This window comes from Cyprinodon tularosa, unplaced genomic scaffold, assembly GCF_016077235.1.
Source record: "Cyprinodon tularosa strain WSP-4 unplaced genomic scaffold, ASM1607723v1 ctg97, whole genome shotgun sequence".
Taxonomy (NCBI): domain Eukaryota; kingdom Metazoa; phylum Chordata; class Actinopteri; order Cyprinodontiformes; family Cyprinodontidae; genus Cyprinodon; species Cyprinodon tularosa.
The window spans coordinates 1,020,102-1,043,890 of NW_024039751.1; the positions used below are offsets into that span (position 1 = coordinate 1,020,102).

At 41.6% G+C, this 23,789-nt stretch overlaps 1 protein-coding gene across 1 annotated transcript in view; it reads right to left on the minus strand.

The window, feature by feature from the left end:
* cdh6 (cadherin 6) overlaps positions 1–12,519 on the minus strand; it is a 103,094-nt gene extending 90,575 nt beyond the window's left edge. Inside the window, exon 1 of the mRNA XM_038275602.1 lies at positions 12,234–12,519. The gene's annotated coding sequence lies outside the window, so the exon portion shown is untranslated. The remainder of the gene's footprint in view (positions 1–12,233) is intronic.
* Between the last annotated feature and the right edge of the window lie 11,270 nt (positions 12,520–23,789).

Genomic DNA, 23,789 nt, shown 5'->3' on the forward strand with positions numbered 1-23,789 from the left:
AAACTGAATTTACAGTATATATCATTCAAGGGCTCATCTAACTGGTCAAATGCCAAAATAAGATGTACAGCCATGTAGCAGGATCTTTGCTGAACGTCTGGATATAGATCTTGTGCTTCTAGACCTCACTGAAACATGGGGGGACTCCATTTATAAGGGGTATGCAACTGATCAAAAACAGTAACCTGCCCTATAAAGGGATAAGCTCTATCTTATAATTTATAGGTTTCAGCAGATGACCAGAGCCGGATTCTGCAGGAGGTTCTTCCTGTTGGACTGTAAATATTCCTTTCCAATGTTACCACATACCAGCCCGGTATGGGAGGCTGACGCAAAAGAGTCAATGCAATTGGGTTGGCTTCCTTACAAAAACTCATTACGTGCGGGCATGCTACAATTAATAATTCTAAATGTAAATAATCAAATCTGAATCTGTTCATATAAATGTTTTGTAAAGCAAATAAGATGTCTTTGTTGGGAATTGGTTCAATATAAATAAATTGAAGTGGATGGAACATTAATTGTTGATAATAAAGCTTTTATGACATGAAATAGAGGAAATAAGTCTCAGAATACAGATGTTTCTAGAACTAGAGAATACTTAAATCAAATTCTGTACTCTTCCAGACTGCCAAGGTCCCCTTTATTCAGGGAGGGGACATTATGTCGCCCTGCCATGAATGCTTGATTGATTCTTTTGCACAGCTTGTATGCTGCACATTTGCATTTACATTCCCAGAGCTGCCTGTGACAGAAAAGGGGAGGCTTTTGTCCCAAACTTCTGCGAAAAACAAAGCGGTTCTTATGAGGAGACCCAAAGAACAGTCCATGATTCTCCCTCTCCCAGACTGGACTTAAATACTCTTCATTCCTTTCTCATTCATTGACAATCCCCCGGCCCCTCAACCTTAGCGCCATATGGGGCGTTGAAATACCTCACAGGCAAGAAATAAAGGAGTCGGCTGGGCATAATGATTGCTGAAACTGTTTACTAATACTCCTGCTGCTCACTCGGCTTTATTACGGAGTGCCAGGGTTTCCATTACTGCAAACAGAGATAGGCGAGGAAGAAGCAGCACAAGAGGAGGAGGAGGACAGAACAGAAGGGAGGGGAACTGCCAACATCAGATTAAAAGAAGAGCAAGAAAAAAAAGGAGAGAGACGGGCGCAGTTGATTTACACCTTCATTACTCTCCCCTAACTCTCCTTATTGCAAATCATGATGCTGCTTTATGAGCTGAATCCTCTATTACGACAAGGCCAGGAAGACAGCGCTTTAGTCCATAAAGCAAGCATACAGGAACCGCCAACTGCCAGCATCTGACCCACTCGTCCTAACAGAAAAAGACGCAGAAAAATCAGAGCAGCGGAGGGAAAGGGCAGGACCCAGAGCAGGAACTGGATGGATTACACATGTAGTTTCTCTGACCAAACCCAAGAACCAAAGCTCAAACAATGTTTCATTATGTTTATCATGTCAAAGTCTGAAAGTTACATACTTTAAGAGTCACATTTCAACAGCTTTTAGCTCATTTCATGTTGTATGTATTAATATTGCCTATAAAGGCTTTAGATTTACGACTGGATGGAAAGATGAAAGATTAGATCAATATATGGGTGGAGAATTGGGTGGACAGATAGATTGGTGGATAGAATGATGGATGGATGGATGGATGGATGGATGGATGGATGGATGGATGGATGGATGGATGGATGGATGGATGGATGGATGGATGGATGGATGAATGGATGGACAGATGGATGGATGATTAATAATGGGTTGATGGATGGATGATTAATAATGGGTTGATGGATGGATGGATGATTGATAATGGGTGGGTGGATGGATGATGGATAATGGATGGATGGATGGATGAATGGATGGATGGATGGATGGATGGATGGATGAATGGATGGATGGATGGATGATGGATAATGGGTTGATGGATGGATGGATGATTGATAATGGGTGGGTGGATGGATGGATGAATGGATGGATGGATGGATGGATGGATGATTGATAATGGGTTGATGGATGGATGGATGATTGATAATGGATGGATGGATGGATGATGGATGGATGGATGGATGATGGATAATGGGTTGATGGATGGATGGATGGATGATGGATGGATGGATGGATGGATGGATGGATGATGGCTGATGGATGGATGGATGGATGGATGATGGATGATCGGTGATGGGGGGATGGATGGACGGATGGATGGATGAATGGATGATGGATGATCTGTGATGGGCGGATGGATGGATGAATGGATGGATGATGGATAATGGGTGGATGGATGGATGGATGATTGATAATGGGTGGATTGATGGATGGATGGATGGATGGATGGATGGAGGGATGGATGGATGGATGGATGATTGATAATGGGTGGTGGGTGGATGGATGGATGGATGGATGGATGGATGGATGGATGGATGATGGATAATGGGTGGATTGATGGATGGATGGATGATGGTTGATGGATGGATGGATGGATGGATGGATGGATGGATGGAGGGATGGATGGATGGATGATTGATAATGGGTGGATGGATGGATGGATGGATGATGGATAATGGGTGGATTGATGGATGGATGGATGGATGATGGTTGATGGATGGATGGATGGATGGATGGATGATGGATAATGGGTGGATTGATGGATGGATGGATGGATAATGGGTGGATGGATGGATGGATGGATGGATGGATGATGGGTGGATTGATGGATGGAGGGATGGATGGATGGATGGATGATGGTTGATGGATGGATGGATGGATGATGGGTGGATTGATAAATGGAGGGATGGATGGATGGATGATGGTTGATGGATGGATGGATGGATGGATGGATGGATGGATGATGGATAATGGGTGGATTGATGGATGGATGGATGGATGGATGATGGTTGATGGATGGATGGATGGATGGATGGAGGGATGGATGGATGGATGATTGATAATGGGTGGATGGATGGATGGATGATGGATAATGGGTGGATTGATGGATGGATGGATGGATGGATGGATGATGGTTGATGGATGGGTGGATGGATGGATGGATGGATGGATGGATGGATGATGGATAATGGGTGGATGGATGGATGGATGGATGGATGGATGGATGGATGGATGATGGGTGGATTGATGGATGGAGGGATGGATGGATGGATGGATGATGGTTGATGGATGGATGATGGGTGGATTGATGGATGGAGGGATGGATGGATGGATGATGGTTGATGGATGGATGGATGGATGGATAAACTAATAAAAGTTGAAATGAGATGAATGAATGGAGCAACAAATCGAAGGTTGCTGCTACAGTGAGGTTTACAGGGGAGCAGACCCACAGGAGATGGATGGACAGACTCAACAGTTAGAGGACTAGGAAATAAAGCAGCACAGCTTAAAACATGAATCAAATCTTTCCCTCTACCAGACCATGGCCACTGTGAGGAGCCTCCCTGGATATGTTTAGCAGGAACTCCCAGTGAGTGTTTAATGTTAAGTGAGCGCTGACAGATTTAAGTCAACAAACGCGTTAAGGCAGCGGAGGTGTGTGTTTACTGCTCCTTGCCACCTAGTGAGGAGGTGTGTGTGTTTACATGGGAGAGCAGGATGGATTATTTTTTCCCACTTTTATTTATTGAACCAAAGGGAGGTCTTTGGTGCTTTTTTTTTTTCTTTCTATGATTGAATTTGTGTCTACATGTGCGGCGAGTGCCTCGGAAGGAGGTTGTAGATGAGGGTGGGGTTGGCGTCCGAGTCAGTCGGGCGCAGGGCCTCATAAATCAGCAGATGAGGCCGAGGCGGTGTAGGTGGAAAACAAGCCGCGGGTCCGGTTTGTTGGGGGATGTTACACGGCGCTCCAGGCCTGGAGTCTGTCTGACACGCGTATGGAACAGGGCTGACAGAAAAAGTTGACAGATGCCTCACTGACGTCCATTATTTATGAGACTGAGAAGATCCATGCTGCATTTCAGGAGTGTCTCCTCCTGCTGCAGGTCAGGTTCTGACATTGTTCTCTGCGTGATTGCGCACGCACCCATCTACACTCACATCTCTGTCTGTCATGTGTTTATGCGGAAGGTTGATGAGCCAGTAGCTCAAACATGTGTCCACCTTTTGGCTCAAATGCACAAGCAGAGGTCTGAGCAAACGTCTTGAGTTTTCCTTCAGGGCTTTACATTTTGCTCGCAACAATCAAGCCATCCCTGTAGTTTTCTACTGGGTTCCAATTTTTTATTTTACTTTACACTCATGCACCTTACCAAGGAAAGGTTTTTCTTTTTTTTTTTATAAACTACATAGCCCCTACAAGTCACTCAATTATAAAAATAATTCTAAACACACACACACAGAAAGGTTAACTATAGAAGTAAATTATATATCACAGTTTGAGGTTTAACATGAGAAATTTCTATTTAATATTAGAAGCATTCAAAGAGAAGTAGACTTGGCCCTCCGGCGCCACAACATTTAATTTGGTTGGAAAGATGTTTCAGTTTATAGGTTTTATTTTAAAAATAAAAATTGAAGCATCAATGGAGGAAATCATTTTACTGAAACCCCATAATGCAACAAAATCCCTATAAGGCACCTGTTGCCCCTCACCTTGGCAGGTAACTACAGTTTAATAATTCTATGACAGGCCGTCTTGCAGCTGTATTTATACCCCTAAACTGCAAAACACTGTCACGTGACAGAGAACATATAATCATTGCTATAGTGTCATATGGTGGTGGCACCGTCATACTGTGGTATTTGGCCTTGTTCTGTGAGAACAACTAGGCTGGTCAGGTTGACTGTAAAATAAATGAATTAAATAAAGCTAAAATATAGGGTAATCATAGAAGAAAAGCTGCATGAGGTGAAACACTTCAAACTGGGATGTCTTTACCTTCCAGAAGGAGAGTGCAACTAAAACTTCAGCCTACAAAGGAATGGCTGAAGGCTGATTTATACTCAGAAACCAGGTTGTCTGTGTGTGTGTCGCAGTGAATGCAAATATGCCCCCGCTCCTTCTGCAGCGATCTGCTGCACCTCTCCAAAATTGTAGGTGACCGCATACAGTGCTGCAGACAGGAGGACTCTAATTGGTCAAATCTACATCCGCTCTACACTATTTGTATTTCCTGTTTGGTACCTTACTGGCTTGTTTTGTGTGTATGACCGCCATTGTGTAAAGCGACTCGTTAAGATAGACCACCTGTATCCCCGCTCTTTTTCGCCCTTATGTCCCTCCATTGTCACACAAACTTGCTCCCACCTCCTCACCTCCTCGGCCTTATCTAGACCCAAACCTAGTTCGGGATTTTACCCTTTTACGTTGTGCCGAGGAATAACATAGAACACACCAGGCTTAAATATTGGGCATAAATCAAAGATATCTGCGACAATCTCTCTGCGACACACTGCTGCGGGAGGATTACCACCCCTTAAGATCACTTTATATTCATTGACATTGATTTCAGTCACAATGTATGCAAAACCCAAAAGAGCCTACTACTTCTATCCATCAAAAGGTGATACAATAAAGCATTAACTTAGCCTGTATGCAAATAATAAACTACGGTACACTTTTTTGGTCAAAAGAGACTAGATTCCATGTCTTATTTCCATACCGCTTTACAATTACATTGTGCTATGGTCTGCTGCATAAAATCCCCCTAGATGCACAGAAAAGTTATAGCAGTATCATCCTACAATATGGAAAAGGGCAAAGATTATTTATACAATTTTGAGCCATTGTAAATTGTAGGAGCTCAGCGTGCCCTGATGCACAGATCATAAACCAGAAAACACCATAAGAACTTACTTGTACCCTTTCAGCTTGGGGGGCATGACCACCAGATTGAATCAAAGCTACAATTGATTGAATCTTGAGCGACTAATGTCTCATAGGACTGATAGTCTGGACACAACGCTTTGAATCAAGCTGTATTCACTCAGATGACATCACAGAACGCTTGAAACCTGCCTCAGGCATGGATGCTTGCTCCCGATATTACTGCTTTAAGCACAACACCACTAACAGCAGCAGCTCCTAGGAGCGCCCATGCTAATGAGCGGTGCAATGTAATTAATACAAATGGAATGTTTAATGCAATTTTTCCATTTCAAAGAAATTCCCCCGGCATCTATCCCAACAATAGATTCAACTCTGTAGCCTTACCCCTTAGGCAAACAATAACCCGAGTGTGGCGTTGCCTTCATTCGATCAAACTCAATTAAAGAGGAGTGCTTGCAGCATTTCTAACAACAGTAGATTTTGAAGCTGCAACTTGGAGGTCTTCTGGCAGGTCCTGCCCCATTTGTCTTTGACAGACAGCGGCATCAAACAGTAATTGGAGGCCTCAGAGACCCGCAGCACATCCGTTTTGTCAGTTCCTCATGTCGGAGCTCAGCGTTCAGCTGCTGGGGGTCTTCGACAATGACCTTTTCACAAAAGGGGCAGGTTTCTCCTGCTGGCTGAGAGATGCCCTGGGTATTATTCACCCTGAAACACTAGCTTGATGTTATTATTGTGTGTCCCATGTTGCCGCAGAAAGCTTGTATTGTGTCCTTCCCGGAGGAATATGCAATCCCACAGCAGCGCACATGCTTTGATTCGACAGGTAGCGTGCGTAGAGGTCTTTCTATTTGTCTCGCTCACAATGAACCATCCTAATGTTATGAGAGGTAGCAGAACAATAGCAGAAACCTCTCCTTTCTTTACGCTCTGGGGACCGAAAGTAAATAGGACCTTTGCTGATGTGTTTGCCTGCTCATTTAGAGAACCTAAGAATACAGCTTGCACATTGTACCTTGGTGAGAGAGAGAAAGAGAGAGAGAGAGAGAGAGAGAGAGAGAGACAGAGAGAGAGAATGAAAAGACGAGGGGGGAAAAAGGCATTCTGCAGCACAATGTGAAGAGGCCTACAATAGAGTCCAGATATCATTCACAACACAGACAGGAGACCATTATCCACAGAAGGAGGGGCCCCTGTCTGAAGGTGACAGAGGAATTGCGCGCACAGTGCTGCCACCAAGACAACAGCCTCCCTGAAGCTACGAGGACGGGTTTGTGCCAAGCCGATGCCCGCTGTGTTGAGGTGTTCCACGTCATCCGAGATAACCTGGATCATTACTCCTGGAGGCTGTTAGAGGGGAAAATAACATCACTCTCCTCACGCTGATGCCAAAAAAGACAAAGTCACACACACACACACACACGTAATTGCGGGTTGTTGCCAGAGTCTAAGGGGTTAACGTCGCAAGGCATCTTAGAGAGTCGCAGCAGCCAGAGTTACCTGAAGCTGACAGCTCTCACTGCGGCTGCCGTGCGGAAGCAAAACAAGCATCATTACCGCCTTCTCTTGTCATACCTCTCTCTGTTTCTAAACTCTACCGTCTTTTTATCCTTTTTTGTCTCCCTTCCTGAACTTCCTGATCTCCCATTACTCTCTTGCCACCCAGAAATCAACATTAACCCACAATAAATCCCCATTTCTGACCAACTTTGAGATCCTAAATGTCCTCAAATTCAGACAGCGGTGCCCTCCTATCTCATCACACCTCTACCATCTTATTTCTGCACTTCTTCTTTTTCCATACTCTTATTAACCGACTGTCATGTTCAGCAGCCTCCCCCAGATAGTGTTTAGCGTTCCTCAGTCCACTTACTACAGCCAGAGTTAAGCCTCTGGGCTTTGCTCAGACAGGAATCCAACTAGGGAAGAGTAAAGGGGAGAAGGCAAGACTGGCAGACATGATCTGTCTGCTATGCTCACTCAAACCCTTCCTCCTGAACTGGCTACCTGAAGGCAACACCACTGAAACATACCCATCATTCCAGAAATAACCTACGAAAGGGATTTTTAGCTCTACTTTGCTATAGAGCGGCAGATTCTGAGAAATGTTGAGCTCATTGGGGATTACAGCTGGGTGCATAAAATACAAACGTATTAGATTGAACACTTCATTCCCGATGTACATTTTTTTTCCCCTGGAGGAAGTTGTATTTTCACCTCTGTCACTTAATCTGTATGTCTGCGTGGCGTCTGTAAAAACCCATGAACAAATTTCCATGAAATTTGGTAGCAAGCCCAGCCTGGAGCTAGGGAAGGGTTGATGAGATTTTGATAGTGATCTGAACCTGTGATTTGTACTATTAGATTATTGTTGGCACCCCAACTCCCCCTTCTCCACCTCACCCATAACTCACATTGGACACGGAGATTTAATTCCAAATCCAATCCGGAGTCTTAACAGTGCCCTCGTGGGGTCGAGAAATCGATTACGTCTCCATTTTTAAAACAGAGGTAGAATTTTTTGTGTCCTTGAACGGTGAGGGGTTTATTTTTTTTTAGCTTCCATTGCTGATTTGTCATTCGCCTCGTCGTTCCCTATCCTACTTCCTTCCCTAGGTCATATGATGTAAGAAATGAGACGTAGCTGCTGAATAGACTTTCATGCCCCTGCTTCACCGGTGTCATTTCCGCAACTCTGAAATTGTGCCATGGTCCACGGGGCTTTGTTGTAAATCACTATCTCCCACTGTCAGACCGCAGTCTACTGCTGGCTTTCCACTGCCTCCTGGCTGACTAATATATCTTGCTAAATTGTGCTGAGAAGCGTGCGGAGAACTGAACACCTTTCCTTCTCAGAATGCAGTTTGTTTTGCCCCCCTCTAAATGCGTGTGTCCTCGAATTTAAAGAGAGACGTGAGGATGTGATTGTGGGGAAAATGCTCGCTAAACTCCATGTGTCTGTCAGGCTTTTGTTGGTGATTCAGTTAGACTGCTGGCTGCCACCATGACAGTGTCGGAGTTGTGAAGCAATCTCTCAGCCACTTCATAATTAGAAAAGCTGTGGAGCCGAGCCAAAGTTTAAGAGGAGGGGGATAAAAAAAAAAAAAAAGCTGCTGGCAGTTTGCATTATTCAACATTGGCAGCAATTTACTCCATCTCACACCCAAACGACAGGAATCTAAGTGATTTCATATGCACAACGCTGTTCTCCCACCACCAGTTTCTCAGCCATTCACTGCACACTGTTCATCAGTTTACCTACAATAAGCGCACACACATAGAGTCTCTGTCCAGGGCCTTTGTAAATAGATTTATGAGTATATTTCCGTGTAATTGGTGTTCACATACCAAAGCAGGAAGAGATAATTACCCATTGTTAGGTGAGGTGTAAACTGTAAGATCAACGTGCATTTATCTTCACAGCTCATTGAGGGAGGAAAGGGGGGTGTTCTACATTCCTGGTCACCATTGAGTCCTCGAATCCTCTTCACTGAAATAGCCACACACTGACACAACTGCCTGTATCTCATCTTTTTCCATATTGCCCAGACTTTAACGGAGGCTGCTGCTCTTGGTTTTATAGCAATTTAAAGTTTCACGTCATGCATCAAAAAGACAAGAAGTATGTCTTTCCTTATGTTGCCTTCTGTGCAATTACAGTTTTAACTGCACCATAAATAGATGTCTCTGAGGGGAATCCGTCTCATTAGGCAAGGAGATACTGAAAGTTGCCACTCTGCTGGCGAGGAAATTTGCTCCAATGGTCAAATGAAGCCTCAAAAGGCAATAAATAGAGAAAACCTTTTGATATGTTCTCAGGAGGAATCAAAACAAGAAAGTCCACAGTCAAACAGCCAACATACTTCTCATTGCTTTCTTCCATCTCTGGCTTTGAGCTCACAGACGTTCAAACCACATGTGCACATGTGCACTTAATAAGCGACGATAAATCCCATAACCTCCCAGTGGGTATTTGAGGGTTATTCCTGGCCCTGGTAAAGTCCTCAACTGACTTTACTGTATACAATCTTTTTTCCAAACCGCTCACTATGGAAAAAACCTCAAACATTCAACCCACATCCAACCATATGCACTCGACTACCGTCCACAAGTAGCTAAATACACCCCAGAACGCTGCATTAGTAATTTATCCACGGACCCACGTCACAGTTTCTGCCTTTTGTTTGCATACGTGTCAGAAGGCAGGACGTAAATCTTTCCTTATGTCACTTTCTGTCCAATTAAAGTCCTCACTGTTCCATAAATAGACATCTCTGAAGGGAATCTGCCTCATTAGGCAAGGATGGAGATTTATTAAGTTGCCATTCTTACTGTGAGGAAAATTGTTTGAATGGTCACTATGGGATTCAACAAACAGTAAATATGGAGAGGGAAAACAAATGAAGCAATGCCATGATGATTTAACAATAACATTTACCTGTAACCTCAAATGTCTAACGTACAACTTCAAGGGAGCTAGATGCTGCATATGTGTGGTCCATGTGAGTATAGACAACTAAAAATGCGGGATACTTGTTGATGTGGCTCATAGCTACAAATGTAAACCTTTAATTACTGCTTTTGATTTTTGTCTTCATACTTACAGCGAAGAGGACAAAAAGTCTCTTAGCATCTGCTGCTTTCTATTCAGTAACAGTACTGACAGCCGCATAAATAGGATTCTCTGAAAGGAATCCATCACTTTAAGCTACATGCTTTCTTGACGAAAGCACATTTGCTCAAATAGACACAAACCTTAAGCATTAAATAAGGTGAAAGATCTGAAATTAGAGAGCAAAGCAACTCCAAGACCATGATTTCTAATCACATAAAAGAAATGTCGATTCATGCCCTAAAACAACCAATAGAGGGGATGTTTTCTACGAACATCCAACAGGACCCAGCACACCAAGGATGGCCAGAAATGTGCCGAAGAGGTGATCAGAGGGTGTTTTTTAGAAGCAAAAGCGACCAACGGAAGCTCGTTAGCTCCAGATGTCACAGTGCAGAGGACTAGAAATACTTGATATTACAGGCAAGACACATCAGAGCGATGTGGCCCATCTGGAGCACAAATAATGTAATCAGCTCGGGTCACCAGTCATAGTCGCCTGGCCATCGGGTAAACCCACCATCCTGTGACGTCAATGCCAGAGCCGTCAGACACAATGACTAAAACCCCCTTTCATTTGGAATACCCTGCAACAAACGGCGGGCGAAGATGTCGGAAAGAGAAGAGAGAGGTGCACTGGTGGGAAAAAAAGAAAAAAAATCACTAAGGATTCCCAGGGAAGGCACGAACACAGCATGGGCAGCACCGCCCATGTTCCACCGGTTGACTTTGATCAGCCACAGATTCCACCTCTGTCCCTTTCATCTCCGAACTTCAAACCTGGGCCCGTCTGAATCAGTCGGACCAGCTCTCCACTTTCCCTTTCACTGTGCTGCTCAGAAGTTGTTCTTCCCCCAAAAAGCACAAATAAAACCTGAGCACTGACCTTTTTCTTTTCAAATGTAAACACTGCTGTTCAGATCATGCTGCCTGTGATGATGATGAGAACCGGTTTTGTAATTTTTGCTGAATATTCCTCCTGGTAGTCACATAAACAACTTCTTGGCTGTGAACTGGCACATTACCTCAGCTTTACAAAGGTTTTTTAGCAATCTGGATGCAACTTTTCTAAGCTCTAATTCCCTGCCTCAGGACTGCAGAGGCTTCTTAGAGCCAGAACACCTCTCCCCATCAGTCAGGCTTAAGTAAAACAGCCAACTTCATGCCTTTTATAGTTCCCCTGCATTATTCAGAGAGAACATTAAACATTCAAAGACACATCGGGGAGAGCCCATCATCTGGTTGTCAATAACCCTGCAGGACATGTTGTTTTTAGGAGAACTTGACTGAACTCTAGTGGGGATGGCTGAACGTTTAAAGCAGTCCCACCTGCATTGATTTTCGTGGCGTGGATCTGTCACCAGTGGGGATCAACGTGCGCCTTGGAGGGCGTGTAAAAAAAAAAAAAAAAAAAAGCTTTTTGGAAAAGGTGCACATCTGATCTAATCAAGCCGGTGCCGGACCTTTAGTGCACCATGAGGGGCACGCGCCTTTTCCCCAGAAAAACCAATAAAAAAAGTTAAATATCACCCCCTCATGAAACCTGGATGCGCGTCATGACTATAAAATATTTAAATGCGCAATTATCAGTATTTACTATGAAAAATGACAATATTTTCTGGTAATCTAACAGCGCAATCCGTGCGTTATTCCTACTGTAAGGTATCTATCAGAGCATTTGATCCTATTTAAGGTGAAGGAAGGTGAAGAAAGCAATAAAGCAAATCAAAACGCAGCTATAAACTCTGCTCTAGCTGTGCCAGGAACATGGATGCGCTCCCAACACCATCTATGGAAGTTAAAAGCAAATATCCGCTTACCTGATTTTTGGGAAAGTTTATTCCAGCGTAGAGAGATTTTTATTTTTTTTTTTTTCTTCCCACGACGTGGTGAAAAATGAAAGGAAGTCGGAGGAAAAACGCACGGCTGAGCGCGGAGTATCCGCTCGCTGCGGCTTTTGTTGCCCGTTGTTCCGCCCCGACTGCGCGTCTCAGCGGCACTGCATCACTTCTCGCTGTGTGGATGTCAGAGAGGCTGAGAGGCTGAGGGGACTCTACCCTCCCATTGGCTGCCATTCACAAGTCCCCCCAGCAGAACAGGCGGGGTGAGGGAAAAGGGAGAGGAAAAAAAAAAAAGCGCGGATGAAGACGCACACCCACACACTCACAGATAGAGGAGCGACAAATACTAAAGGAAGATGGAGAGAGGCTGCGTAAACACAGGGCAATGTTTAACTTTTAACAGAGGGGCTTTTCTTTACATCCTGATTAACATCTGCAGAGTCAGAGGAGGGGGGTTTGGGATTGTTCAGCAAATGATCACTTTCTGGAGGGATTGAAATAAAACATTTAAAAAAAAAAAGGTGGTAAACTGGAATCATAATATAATCAAAAAGTGCAATCATTTCAATTATTTAATCAAAAAAGAAGCTGTTTTCCCATTATCTAACAACAATAACAACCTTTACTATTTTAGATCCGGTAATAAAAAAAAAAATCTATTTGCTAAATAGAGCAATTGCTTTTATTTTCAAATTCAGAAATGACATATTGCATGATTAAAATGCTGCAAAAATGTAAGTTCTGTAGCTTTATGCAACACTTAGATTAAATGAAGCCTCATTTATAAAGGTATTTTAAGGTGATAACTCAAACTGGGCTGGTTTTATAACACAGACACCCTGTATAAGAAGGGCCAGAGACGTCTCCACCTCAGGAGGAGGCTGGGGTCCTTTGGAGTGAGCAGGCCCCTGCTTAAAACCTTTAGCCATCCTGTATGCTGTTGTCTGCTGGGCCCCTGGCAGTGCAGGACGGGACAGAAAGAGACTGGAAAAACTGGTGAGAAGGGCTGCTTCTGTGTAAGGCTGCACTCTGGACTCAGTTAAAGAAGTGGCTCAGAGGAGGGTGCTGTCCAAGCTTACATCCATCATGGACAAACATGGACTTTCCACACTCTAAACCAGACTGCAGAGGAGCTGAGCAGCTCCTTTAGTGAAAGACTTTTAGACCCTGATTGTAAAAACGAGGCCATTCATCCCTGCTGCCCCCATACTCCGAATGTGACACTACGATGGCAATACCTTGTGCAAAATATAATGTGCAATTACTATTTAATACCCTGTGCAATAACCTGTTTCTCTATATTTGACACAAAGTGCAATAACTATATATATATGTAAATATCCATTTGTATGAATACCCATGTAAACACCCTGTGCAATAACCTGGTATAATAATCCTACTATTAAAAAAGCTGTCATATGTGGAGGCTGTCATGATTAACTAAAGATGAGACCCAAATGCAGAGAAACCATTACAGAGAGACCAGGTGAAAAGGTTTAACGGGTTTTATTGAAGAGATAAAGCAAAGAGCAGTGTTGCTCTGAACTCTGCTTAGCCAGAGCTGGAAGGTGAGGGGAAGACACAGCAATTAGTTCAGGCTCAGTGGGAAATGTCATTTGAGGATTTGGAGAAGAGGATCTGGTTGTTGACTAACGTTTCCAGAGAAGTTATAGAATCTTTGACTCCAATCTGTGTGCTGTGTTAGTCTGATTCGGTGGAGGGAGCGGAACAGGGTTTACCCAAAACACGGTCGGTTGTAGGTGAACGGAGAAGCTGACTGCCACTCAGATTTCCTGCGGTACTTGAACGGGTTGTAGTGGAGATGATTCCCTTGCTCAGTGTGTAAACTCAAAGTCCTCTCTGGGAAAATGGATCCAAACCTCCAGTTTGAATCCCCAGCTCAGTTTGAGGCTCAGTTGATCCCTCCAGGGAGTGAAGGTCCGAAAGATCCTGTTTGCAGGATGACTGCCAAAAACTGGCAAACACTCTGGCGTCGAGGTAGTGGCAATCAGCAGCTTAAGAGCACTCCGTTAACAAGGTAACCATCAGCAGGTGTGTGAGGAGGCGGACCAGAACCAGGCGCCTCCTGGTGTAGGAAGGGAGACAAACACACAGACTGGAGCCCTGACAGAGGCTCTGTATACAGTAGCAGTCATTCAAAATGGTCCTTCCCAGTTCTTCGCCAGCCAAATGGCAGCCCACTTGCCTCCAACTCCCAGCAATATCTCCTCCAAGTTCCAGCCTCTGGACTGACCCCCTCTTGCATATTTCTTTACTCTGACTCCACCTTTTCACGGAATTATAGGGGCGGACCATCAGATGGTGCTTGCCTTAAGATGTTAATGTCCACAAATCATGACAAAAAGAATATTTTAGTACAAAGATTGATGTTTAAAAAGGAATTGTAGGGGACCAGCCAAGGGCCCATCAAGGATAGTGGGGAAATTTTGAATGGCTACTTTTGTACATATCTGCCATGAACCTTTTTCTTCCTTTGGCACCTTTTTCTTCTCCTTTGATCATTTGAGCTGATGTTACAGGTACATTTCTCCACTGTGAGATCAGAAAAGTCAATCAATCAATCAATCAGACATACTTTTTCCCCCTCTATGGCCTTATGGGAAATAAATTACGATAAATATCCAGCAGACCTGTTCATCATTAGGTACTATTAGGACTTTCCAAATGTCCTGTAGTTCCACATTCATCTGGTCTGTTAAATACAATTCAAAAATACTTTATGATTTCAGAGGGAATTTAAACCCTGATAGCTGCAGGCAGTGAGGAAACTTTGTAGAGGTCTGTGAGGCATCAGTATATGAAGGAGTCTGACTGAAGACACTCTTGTTTTTTAACCGTCTTGTTTTTTGTATCTCAGCTTCTGTCTCCTTAAACCCCAGTCGGCCTCAGCAGATGGCCGCTCACACTGAGCCTGGTTCTGCTGGAGGTTTCTTCCTCTTAAAAGGGAGTTTTTCCTCTCGACTGTCGCTACAAGCATGCTTAGTGTGAGGGATTGTATTCGAATGAATGAGTTGATGCAATCAACTGGTTTTCCTCGGATAGAAAACTTTGAATTAATTTGACTGTATGATCTGGTGAACTGGAAAGTGCCCTGAGATGACATGTGTTGTGAATTAGCTCTATAGAAATAAACTGAATTGAATTGGAGGAACAGGTATATATAAAGAGACATGTTCTGTGGCCTAATGAAGCTAAAATATAAGTGCCTGACCATGACAAGAACCTTGTTATTTATGTATTTTAAAGAAGCGTAAGATAACCACCCACATCCAGCATCTTACACCTTTGCTATTGATCAACTCTTTCTAATCACAGTTGAGTGTTAGGATACAAACTTGTGAATCGAGTGTTTTGCCTTTTGATTCAACCGTTTTTGCCACCACAGATCAGAGAAGACTTGTTGTTTGAGTCGTTACCTTTATCAACACCTTTGCAGTATCATGGAAATATGGCAACAAATCCAGAGTAACAAGCACATCATTATGTGTCGTATTATCCACTGATTCTAAAGCTTCTCAATTTAAGAGGAGAACAACATACGGTAGTAAAGATCTAAATGTGGGTAAAAGGTATAAACATTAGATTTGGAAAAATGGTTTTCCTTGGATAGAAAACGTTCAATCAGTTTGACTGTATGATCTGGTGAACTGTAAAGTGCCTTGAGATGACATGTGTTGTGAATTGGCGCTATAGAAATAAACTGAATTGAATTGAATATGGACTGAACCTTTGCTCTGAAGGAACCAAAGAAGTCCTGGCTACCTATTTGCTAAATTACAGAAAGGCACCCACCTGCTTTGCCTTTGATGTGCTCCTCTTGCAGCCTTAAGGATGGTAAAACAAATGCTGCAGGTGTTTCAGGCTCTTTGAAATCATCTTAAAGTTCAGGTTATGCTGTCCTTTGTTGTCATTGTTCCCCCAAAATCCCACAGATAAGTGGCACAGCTGCGGTGTCACAGAGCTGAGTTTCACATCAGCCTCACTGTCAGCTGGGTGTCATTACCAGAGCACCTTTATGCTGCCTGAGCTTTCCTGTGAGGAGGTTCTTCCTCTGGTCCCATGATGAAGCAGCTCCTCCAGTCCTGAAACAGTCAGCTGAGATCTGTTTGCAGGCTGAGCCTGTACACTCTGCCGTTTTAGAGTAATCAAACTAAATCGGCTCATAAATGCTTTGTCCAGAGCTCCGCTTTGACCAGATTAGCCTGTAATCTTTTGTTTTCTATCTCTTATTGTTTATCCACACAGAAGCAACATAAACTGGTGTCTTCTGTGATCTGGGATGACATTGAGGGTTTTTATCAGAGGTGGGCTTTTAAGAACTCCTTAGGCTGCACATCAGCAGGTACGTCTCAATCATCACATTAAAAAAGTGTCTCACAAATGATCTCTCTATCTGCATCGTGTCAGGGCGTAAAATGAGAAGGATTAACTGATGGTGCAGGTGTGAGAGAGAGCTGTGCATGGAAAAGAGGATTTTTTCCCCGTTAAAAACATACACTGTTCCTTCACATGTTTGATTTTTCCAAACACTTCATCTCACAGCAGATCATCCTGTGTTGCTGGAACGACAGATGTGTCGTCGTAGGTGTTGTATGGTTAATCTTTTCTTTTTTTTTGTGAATCACAATACGTATAATTGTGTGAAAGATTTTTATAAAACTCTTAGCAAATATAAGGTGGGTTTTACATACGGTAAAGTCCGTAGAAAAGCAGTCAGCAGATATTTGCTCTAAAAGGTTTGTATTGATGTGGAACTAGATTGTTTCATTGTAGAGCAGGACAACCCTCTGTTACCCCTATTATATATTTGAGGTCTGTTTCATGATGAGTAAGAACTAGCAAAAATGCTGAGTCACTAGTTGCTGTGGTGATTCCCATTTTTTCTGGGGAACAAAGTAAAGCAACAATCTGTCTTATTAAACATTTATCTAAAACCGTGTGTGGAAGGAACCACAAGTGCCTACTTATGTAGCTTTATTGGCCTTTTTCATCTAAATAGAATAGAATACAAGAGTAGAGTAGAGTAGAGTAGAGTAGAGTAGAGTAGAGTAGAGTAGAGTAGAGTAGAGTAGAGTAGAGTAGAGTAGAGTAGAGTAGAGTAGAGTAGAATAGAGTAAAGTAGAGTAGAGTAGAGTAGAGTAGAGTAGAATAGAGTAAAGTAGAGTAGAGTAGAGTAGACTAGTATGGAATAGAATAGAGTAGAAAAGAAGAGGAGAGTAGAGTAGAGTAGAGTCAAGTAGAGTAGAGTAGTATAAAATAGAATGAAATAGTAGAAAATAAAGTAGTAGAAAATAGAGTAGAATACAGTAGTATAGAATAGAATAGTAGTGTAGAATAGAATAGAGTAGTATAGAAGATAAAATTATAGAATAGAGTAGCAGAGAATAGAATAGAATAGAATACAAGAGTAGAGTAGAGTAGAGTAGAATAGAGTAAAGTAGAGTAGAGTAGACTAGTATGGAATAGAATAGAGTAGAAAAGAAGAGGAGAGTAGAGTAGAGTAGAGTAAAGCAGAGTAGAGTAGTGTAAAATAGAATGAAATAGTAGAAAATAAAGTAGTAGAAAATAGAGTAGAATACAGTAGTATAGAATAGAATAGTAGTGTAGAATAGAATAGAGTAGTATATAAGATAAAATTATAGAATAGAGTAGTAGAGAATAGAATAGAATAGAATAGAATACAAGAGTAGAGTAGAGTAGAGTAAAGTATAGAAGATAAAATAATAGAATAGAGTAGTAGAGAATAGAATAGATTATTAGGGAATAGAGTAGAATAGATAGAGTAGTATAGAATAGAAAAGAATAGAGTAGATTAGAATAGAATAGAGTAGTACAGACTAGAATAGAATAGAGTAGTATAGAAAATAAAATAATAGAATAGAGTAGTAGAGAATAGAATAGATTAGTAGAGAATAGAGTAGAATAGATAGAGTAGTATAGAAGAAAAGAATAGAGTAGCATAGAATAGAATAGAGTAGTACAGACTAGAATAGAATAGAGTAATATAGAATAGAATAGAGTAGTATAGACTAGAATCGAATAGAGTAGTATAGAATAGAATAGAGTAGTATAGAACAGAATAGAATAGTATAGAATAGAATAGAGTAGTATAAAATAGAATAGAGTAGTATAGACTAGAATAAAGTAGTACAGAATAGAGTAGAGTGGAGTAGTATAGAATAGAAAAGAATAGAATAGAGTGGTATAAAATAGAATAGAGTAGTATAGAATAGAATAAAGTAGTACAGAATAGAGTAGAGTGGAGTAGTATAGAATAGAAAAGAATAGAATAGAGTAGTATAAAATAGAATAGAGTAGTATAGAATAGAATAAAGCAGTACAGAATAGAGTAGAGTGGAGTAGTATAGAATAGAAAAGAATAGAATAGAGTACAGTAGAATAAGATAAATAAGAATAGAATAGAGTAGAGCGGAAAAGAAAAGATTAGAATAGACCTTTTTTGTCTCTCAGTGGGAAAAGCAACATGGAATATTGAAAAGGAGACTCTGCAGAATGAATTTTGTGTGAAATTTCTAAAATTTGTACATATAAGGGTTGTGGGTTATAAAACAACAGACTATTTTGCAAAATAAAGAAATCTGCAAAAATAAAAAAAGAAATACCCATTCAGTTGTTGGGAGGAGTGACTGTAATTGAAATCTGACTGCTGATAGGAGGGAGGATCTCTGATAACACTATTTAATGCATTTACAGCAGACACATGTTGATGTAACGTTGAAACAATGTTATACCTGTATATTGGATAACCGCTGGATTATGATGTGTAAAGGACTATATCACTGTTATATTTTGCTCTTTAATGATTTCTTCTTTACATAAACAATTTATAAATCAGTTTGTAGGCAATTATTTAGTTCACAATCTTAGTCCCCACTTTTATGGTACATATTTCATTACCTTGTGCAGAGCATGCAGTTCCCTCACATATATTCAAATTACTCTGATTTTGCTACATTTCTATGGTTTGCTTTCAAAATTAGACAGAAGGGTCTCCTCTACTTCAACTAGAAAAAAAACTGGACTAGAGTAACACATTGATGCACTTTACTGGAAAGATCAGAGCAGAGTATACATGCTATGTTGACATCTTTCAGAGATCTTTTTTTTTTTACTCTCTGATGGCATCAGCCATCTTCTAAGACAGTGTTTCTCAATTTTTCTTGTTTACCCCTTTGGGCATTTTATCTTACCATGACTATCCCTCTCAGTCAAAAGTTAAATGAGCGGGTCGTAGCTGGATAATGGAGAGTTGATTTCATAAATTTATTAGCAAAGAGCACCCTGCTCTTGTATTATAACTTTACTCCAATTTATTTATCAGTTATATTCCAGACTTTTCTCTATAATAAAACATGCACCATTATTTTGAATCATATGCCTTTTTAGGCTGTTAGGGGATTGGTAAACTGCACGAGTTTGACATAAATGCTATAGCTGATATTTTACCATTAACTTCATGTTAAAATGTCAATAAATAGTAAGAAAAAGTTTCAATTCTTGTAATCTTTTAAAAGATTGATATCTCTACCATAAAGTTTAGAGTTTGGAGTTATTTAACTCCAAAAATGTCCTCTTTTTCTAATTTTCTCCTGCTCAAATTAATCTTAAGAGGAATTTTAACTCTTTATTTTGGTGAAAAATAGACAGATGTATATAAAAAAAATACTAAGATGGGTGAAAAGAATAAGCAAAAAGATGAACACATGAGTAACGCCTGAACAAATTAATCGACAGGTGAATTAAAAAAGAAAATAAATCAAGAATATATGGATGGACAAACAAAAAGATGGGCGGCCTGATGATCAACTGAGAGATATGTCCACAAAATACCTTCTTTAAACTTGATAGTATTCCAGACAGTGTAGGATATCTGATTTGTGTTTGGATAAAATCATGACCTCAAGGAAAATCCCATATATATATCCAGACATCACAGTGGATGGGAGTATCTGTCTAAACTTATTTAATTATGGCTTATTTGGTTTGAAAGAAGCAGACATTGCAACTATAAACGATCATGTAACTAAGCCAAGATGTTGCAAAAGCAGTTCTGCGTGCAAGTCAAGATAATAAAATTAGAGTCTATATTAAATCCCAGTAATTCTTTTAGACAAGGGGATAATGAGGTCATGATTTTATGTTCATAAAAAACAGAAATCAGCAGTTAAATCAATCCTCAGATCTACAAACTTATTTGCAAAAAACAAAAGAAAAATAAAATAAAAGTGACTTGTTTCATACAAACTGTGCTTTTAAATCACCCAAACACGCAGCTTAATCTTTTATTCATCATTTAAACCACATTCTTTTCAAAACACTTAACGGAGCCGTGGAGTGACACGAGCCACAAAGCACGTGTCATCTCTAATAAAAATGTAGCACCCATCAAATGTGCAGCATCGAGATGGAAGGGGGAATCTGCAGGCATTTATGGTTTTATGGTTTCAATTTTTGCTCATTTTTTCTTCCCTCCTCCCTCTTTCACAAATCCGCAGCGCGCCGTGCTGTGCACACGTTACCACCCATGCAGTGTTTGTGTCATGATGACCACTGGCTGCTGTTGGATTCATGAGTTTAATCCCTGGAAGCACTCCAAGCATCCACTTTGCTGCTGTCCTGTCCTCTCTACCAAACATCAAGCTCTTGCCTATAGCGCAAAACGCATTGAGCCAAAGGGATGTCCGCATTTGGCATCATGTTCTATCAGGAGATCAGCCGGGGATGAGTAACCGCTGCCCTTGACTGCACCACTGCTGCTGAATCGCCTCAGTATTATTATTTTTTATCTCTTTGCAGGTTATTTAACAGCCTGTCGCCATTAAACAACAGTAAAAACAGGCTGCGAGGGCTAATCCTCTCCCGATATGACATCTCTTCTGCTTAGAGGAACGTGGCTTTTAAGTGCTTGATGTTTCCTGCACAGATAAGAAAATGTCAGGGAGAGTTGCCTTAAATAGAAAGCCTCAAAGAGATGTTCATCCTCGTCTTACTTAAGGAGAAAATGACGTTTATGGGGAGCCGTGTTGAGTCTGGAGACTTGAAGGGCGACCTCGGTAAAAGCACCTGACAGCGGTGATACTTCAGCAGCGGTTGAAAATAATAAAAACAAAAAAAAAGAGAGAGAGGAAGTGCTGCCAGGACTGTGGGCCTTTGTGTTTACAGGCATCCATATTTCATTAACGTGTCTCTCACCTTGCCAGAGTCTCTTCGAATCTGACAGTAACAACGGAGGACAAGATGAGCTACGATCACACTGCCAATCCAGAGGGAAGTAAACTAACCAAGGCACCTGATTCAGGTCATCACTTTTAAACTCCAGGGATCGTTTTCATCATTCAATTCTTCCCTCTATTTAAATTTGTTTCCACTTTGCTGCGCTGGTGTGCTTGTTGGCCAGGCTCAACTATAAATGTACCAATTTTAAGAGCAGATAAATACTAGGGAGGATGAAATGGAAAAGTCAAACTGAAATCATTTAGATTTCTGCTTAGATGTTTCACATTGATAATCTTTAGTCATTAATAAAGGCCCTGTTGATGTCATTTATTAAGTGGGAAAAGAGATGTGAGAAAGTATTCACCCCCTTTTTAAACCTTGAATTAATTTATTTGAAGCAAATGAATCACTTGGAGAGTACTTTTCTGACAGGAGGTAGGCTAACGTTAGGCTGTTAAAAATCTAAAGAAATTCAGAAACATAAATAAGACTGATATCCAAACGTCTGGAGGTGGTTATACAACACGCGTTGACACATTCACACCACAGAGAACCAAGGTGCAAATATATAGTGACAACATACACTCACCGGCCACTTTATTAGGTACACCTGTCCAACTGCTCGTTAACACTTAATTTCTAAGCAGCCAATGACATGGCGGCAACTCAGTGCATTTAGGCATGTAGACATGGTCAAGACAATCTCCTGCAGTTCAAACCGAGCATCAGTATGGGGAAGACAGGTGATTTGAGTGACTTTGAACGTGGCATGATTGTTGGTGCCAGAAGGGCTGGTCTGAGTATTTCAGAAACTGCTGATCTACTGGGATTTTCACGAACAACCATCTCTAGGGTTTACAGAGAATGGTCCGAAAAAGAAAAAACATCCAGTGAGCGGCAGTTCTGTAGGCGGAAATGCCTTGTTGATGCCAGAGGTCAGAGGAGAATGGCCAGACTGGTTCGAGCTGATAGAAGGGCAACAGTGACTCAAATAACCACCCGTTACAACCAAGGTGGGCAGAAGAGCATTTCTGAACACACAGTACGTCGAACTTTGAGGCAGATGGGCTACAGCAGCAGAAGACCACACCGGGTGCCACTCCTTTCAGCTAAGAACAGGAAACTGAGGCTACAATTTGCACAAGCTCATGGAAATTGGACAATAGAAGATTGGAAAAACGTTGCCTGGTCTGATGAGTCTCGATTTCTGCTGCGACATTCGGATGGTAGGGTCAGAATTTGGCGTCTACAACATGAAAGCATTGATCCATCCTGCCTTGTATCAACGGTTCAGGCTGGTGGTGGTGGTGTCATGGTGTGGTGAATATTTTCTTGGCACTCTTTGGGCCCCTTGGTACCAATTGAGCATCGTTGCAACGCCACAGCCTACCTGAGTATTGTTGCTGACCATGTCCATCCCTTTATGACCACAATGTACCCAACTTCTGATGGCTACTTTCAGCAGGATAATGCGCCATGTCATAAAGCTGGAATCATCTCAGACTGGTTTCTTGAACATGACAATGAGTTCACTGTACTCAAATGGCCTCCACAGTCACCAGATCTCAATCCAATAGAGCATCTTTGGGATGTGGTGGAACGGGAGATTTGCATCATGGATGTGCAGCCGACAAATCTGCGGCAACTGTGTGATGCCATAATGTCAATATGGACCAAACTCCCTGAGGAATGCTTCCAGCACTTTGTTGAATCTATGCCACGACGAATTGAGGCAGTTCTGAAGGCAAAAGGGGGTCCAACCCGTTACTAGCATGGGGTACCTAATAAAGTGGCCGGTGAGTGCAGATAAGCCAAAGAGCAAAGGGCGGCAAAAAAAACAAAAAAAAACAAAAATACATTTATATATATAATTGAGAAAAATTTCATGAAACTACCACTAGTCCAAAAACATTTACCCCCTAAAGTTGGGGGAAAATATTCTGACTAATAGTGAAACAAATGTAGAACACTTTGGATGATGTCCAGCTTTTTACATCTGTTGTCAAACTCATACACAGTGGTGGTAGTGTAATGATCTGGGATTTATTTTAGCCTCTCCAGGACCTTCTGTAAGTGATGGAATCAGAACATCATAAAGGAGGCCACTATTACCGTGTCTTTACCTTCTGCTCAAGCAGACTCAGGTGAAGCCGTTACTCCATGAGGAGCGAGAGGTTTCACCCTTTCACAGCTGGAAGAACAAAATGATATAATTTTGTTCTTCCAGCCCTGTCTGGGGGGAATCTTGCTACCTGTTGTTCAAAGGAGGACTGGGCA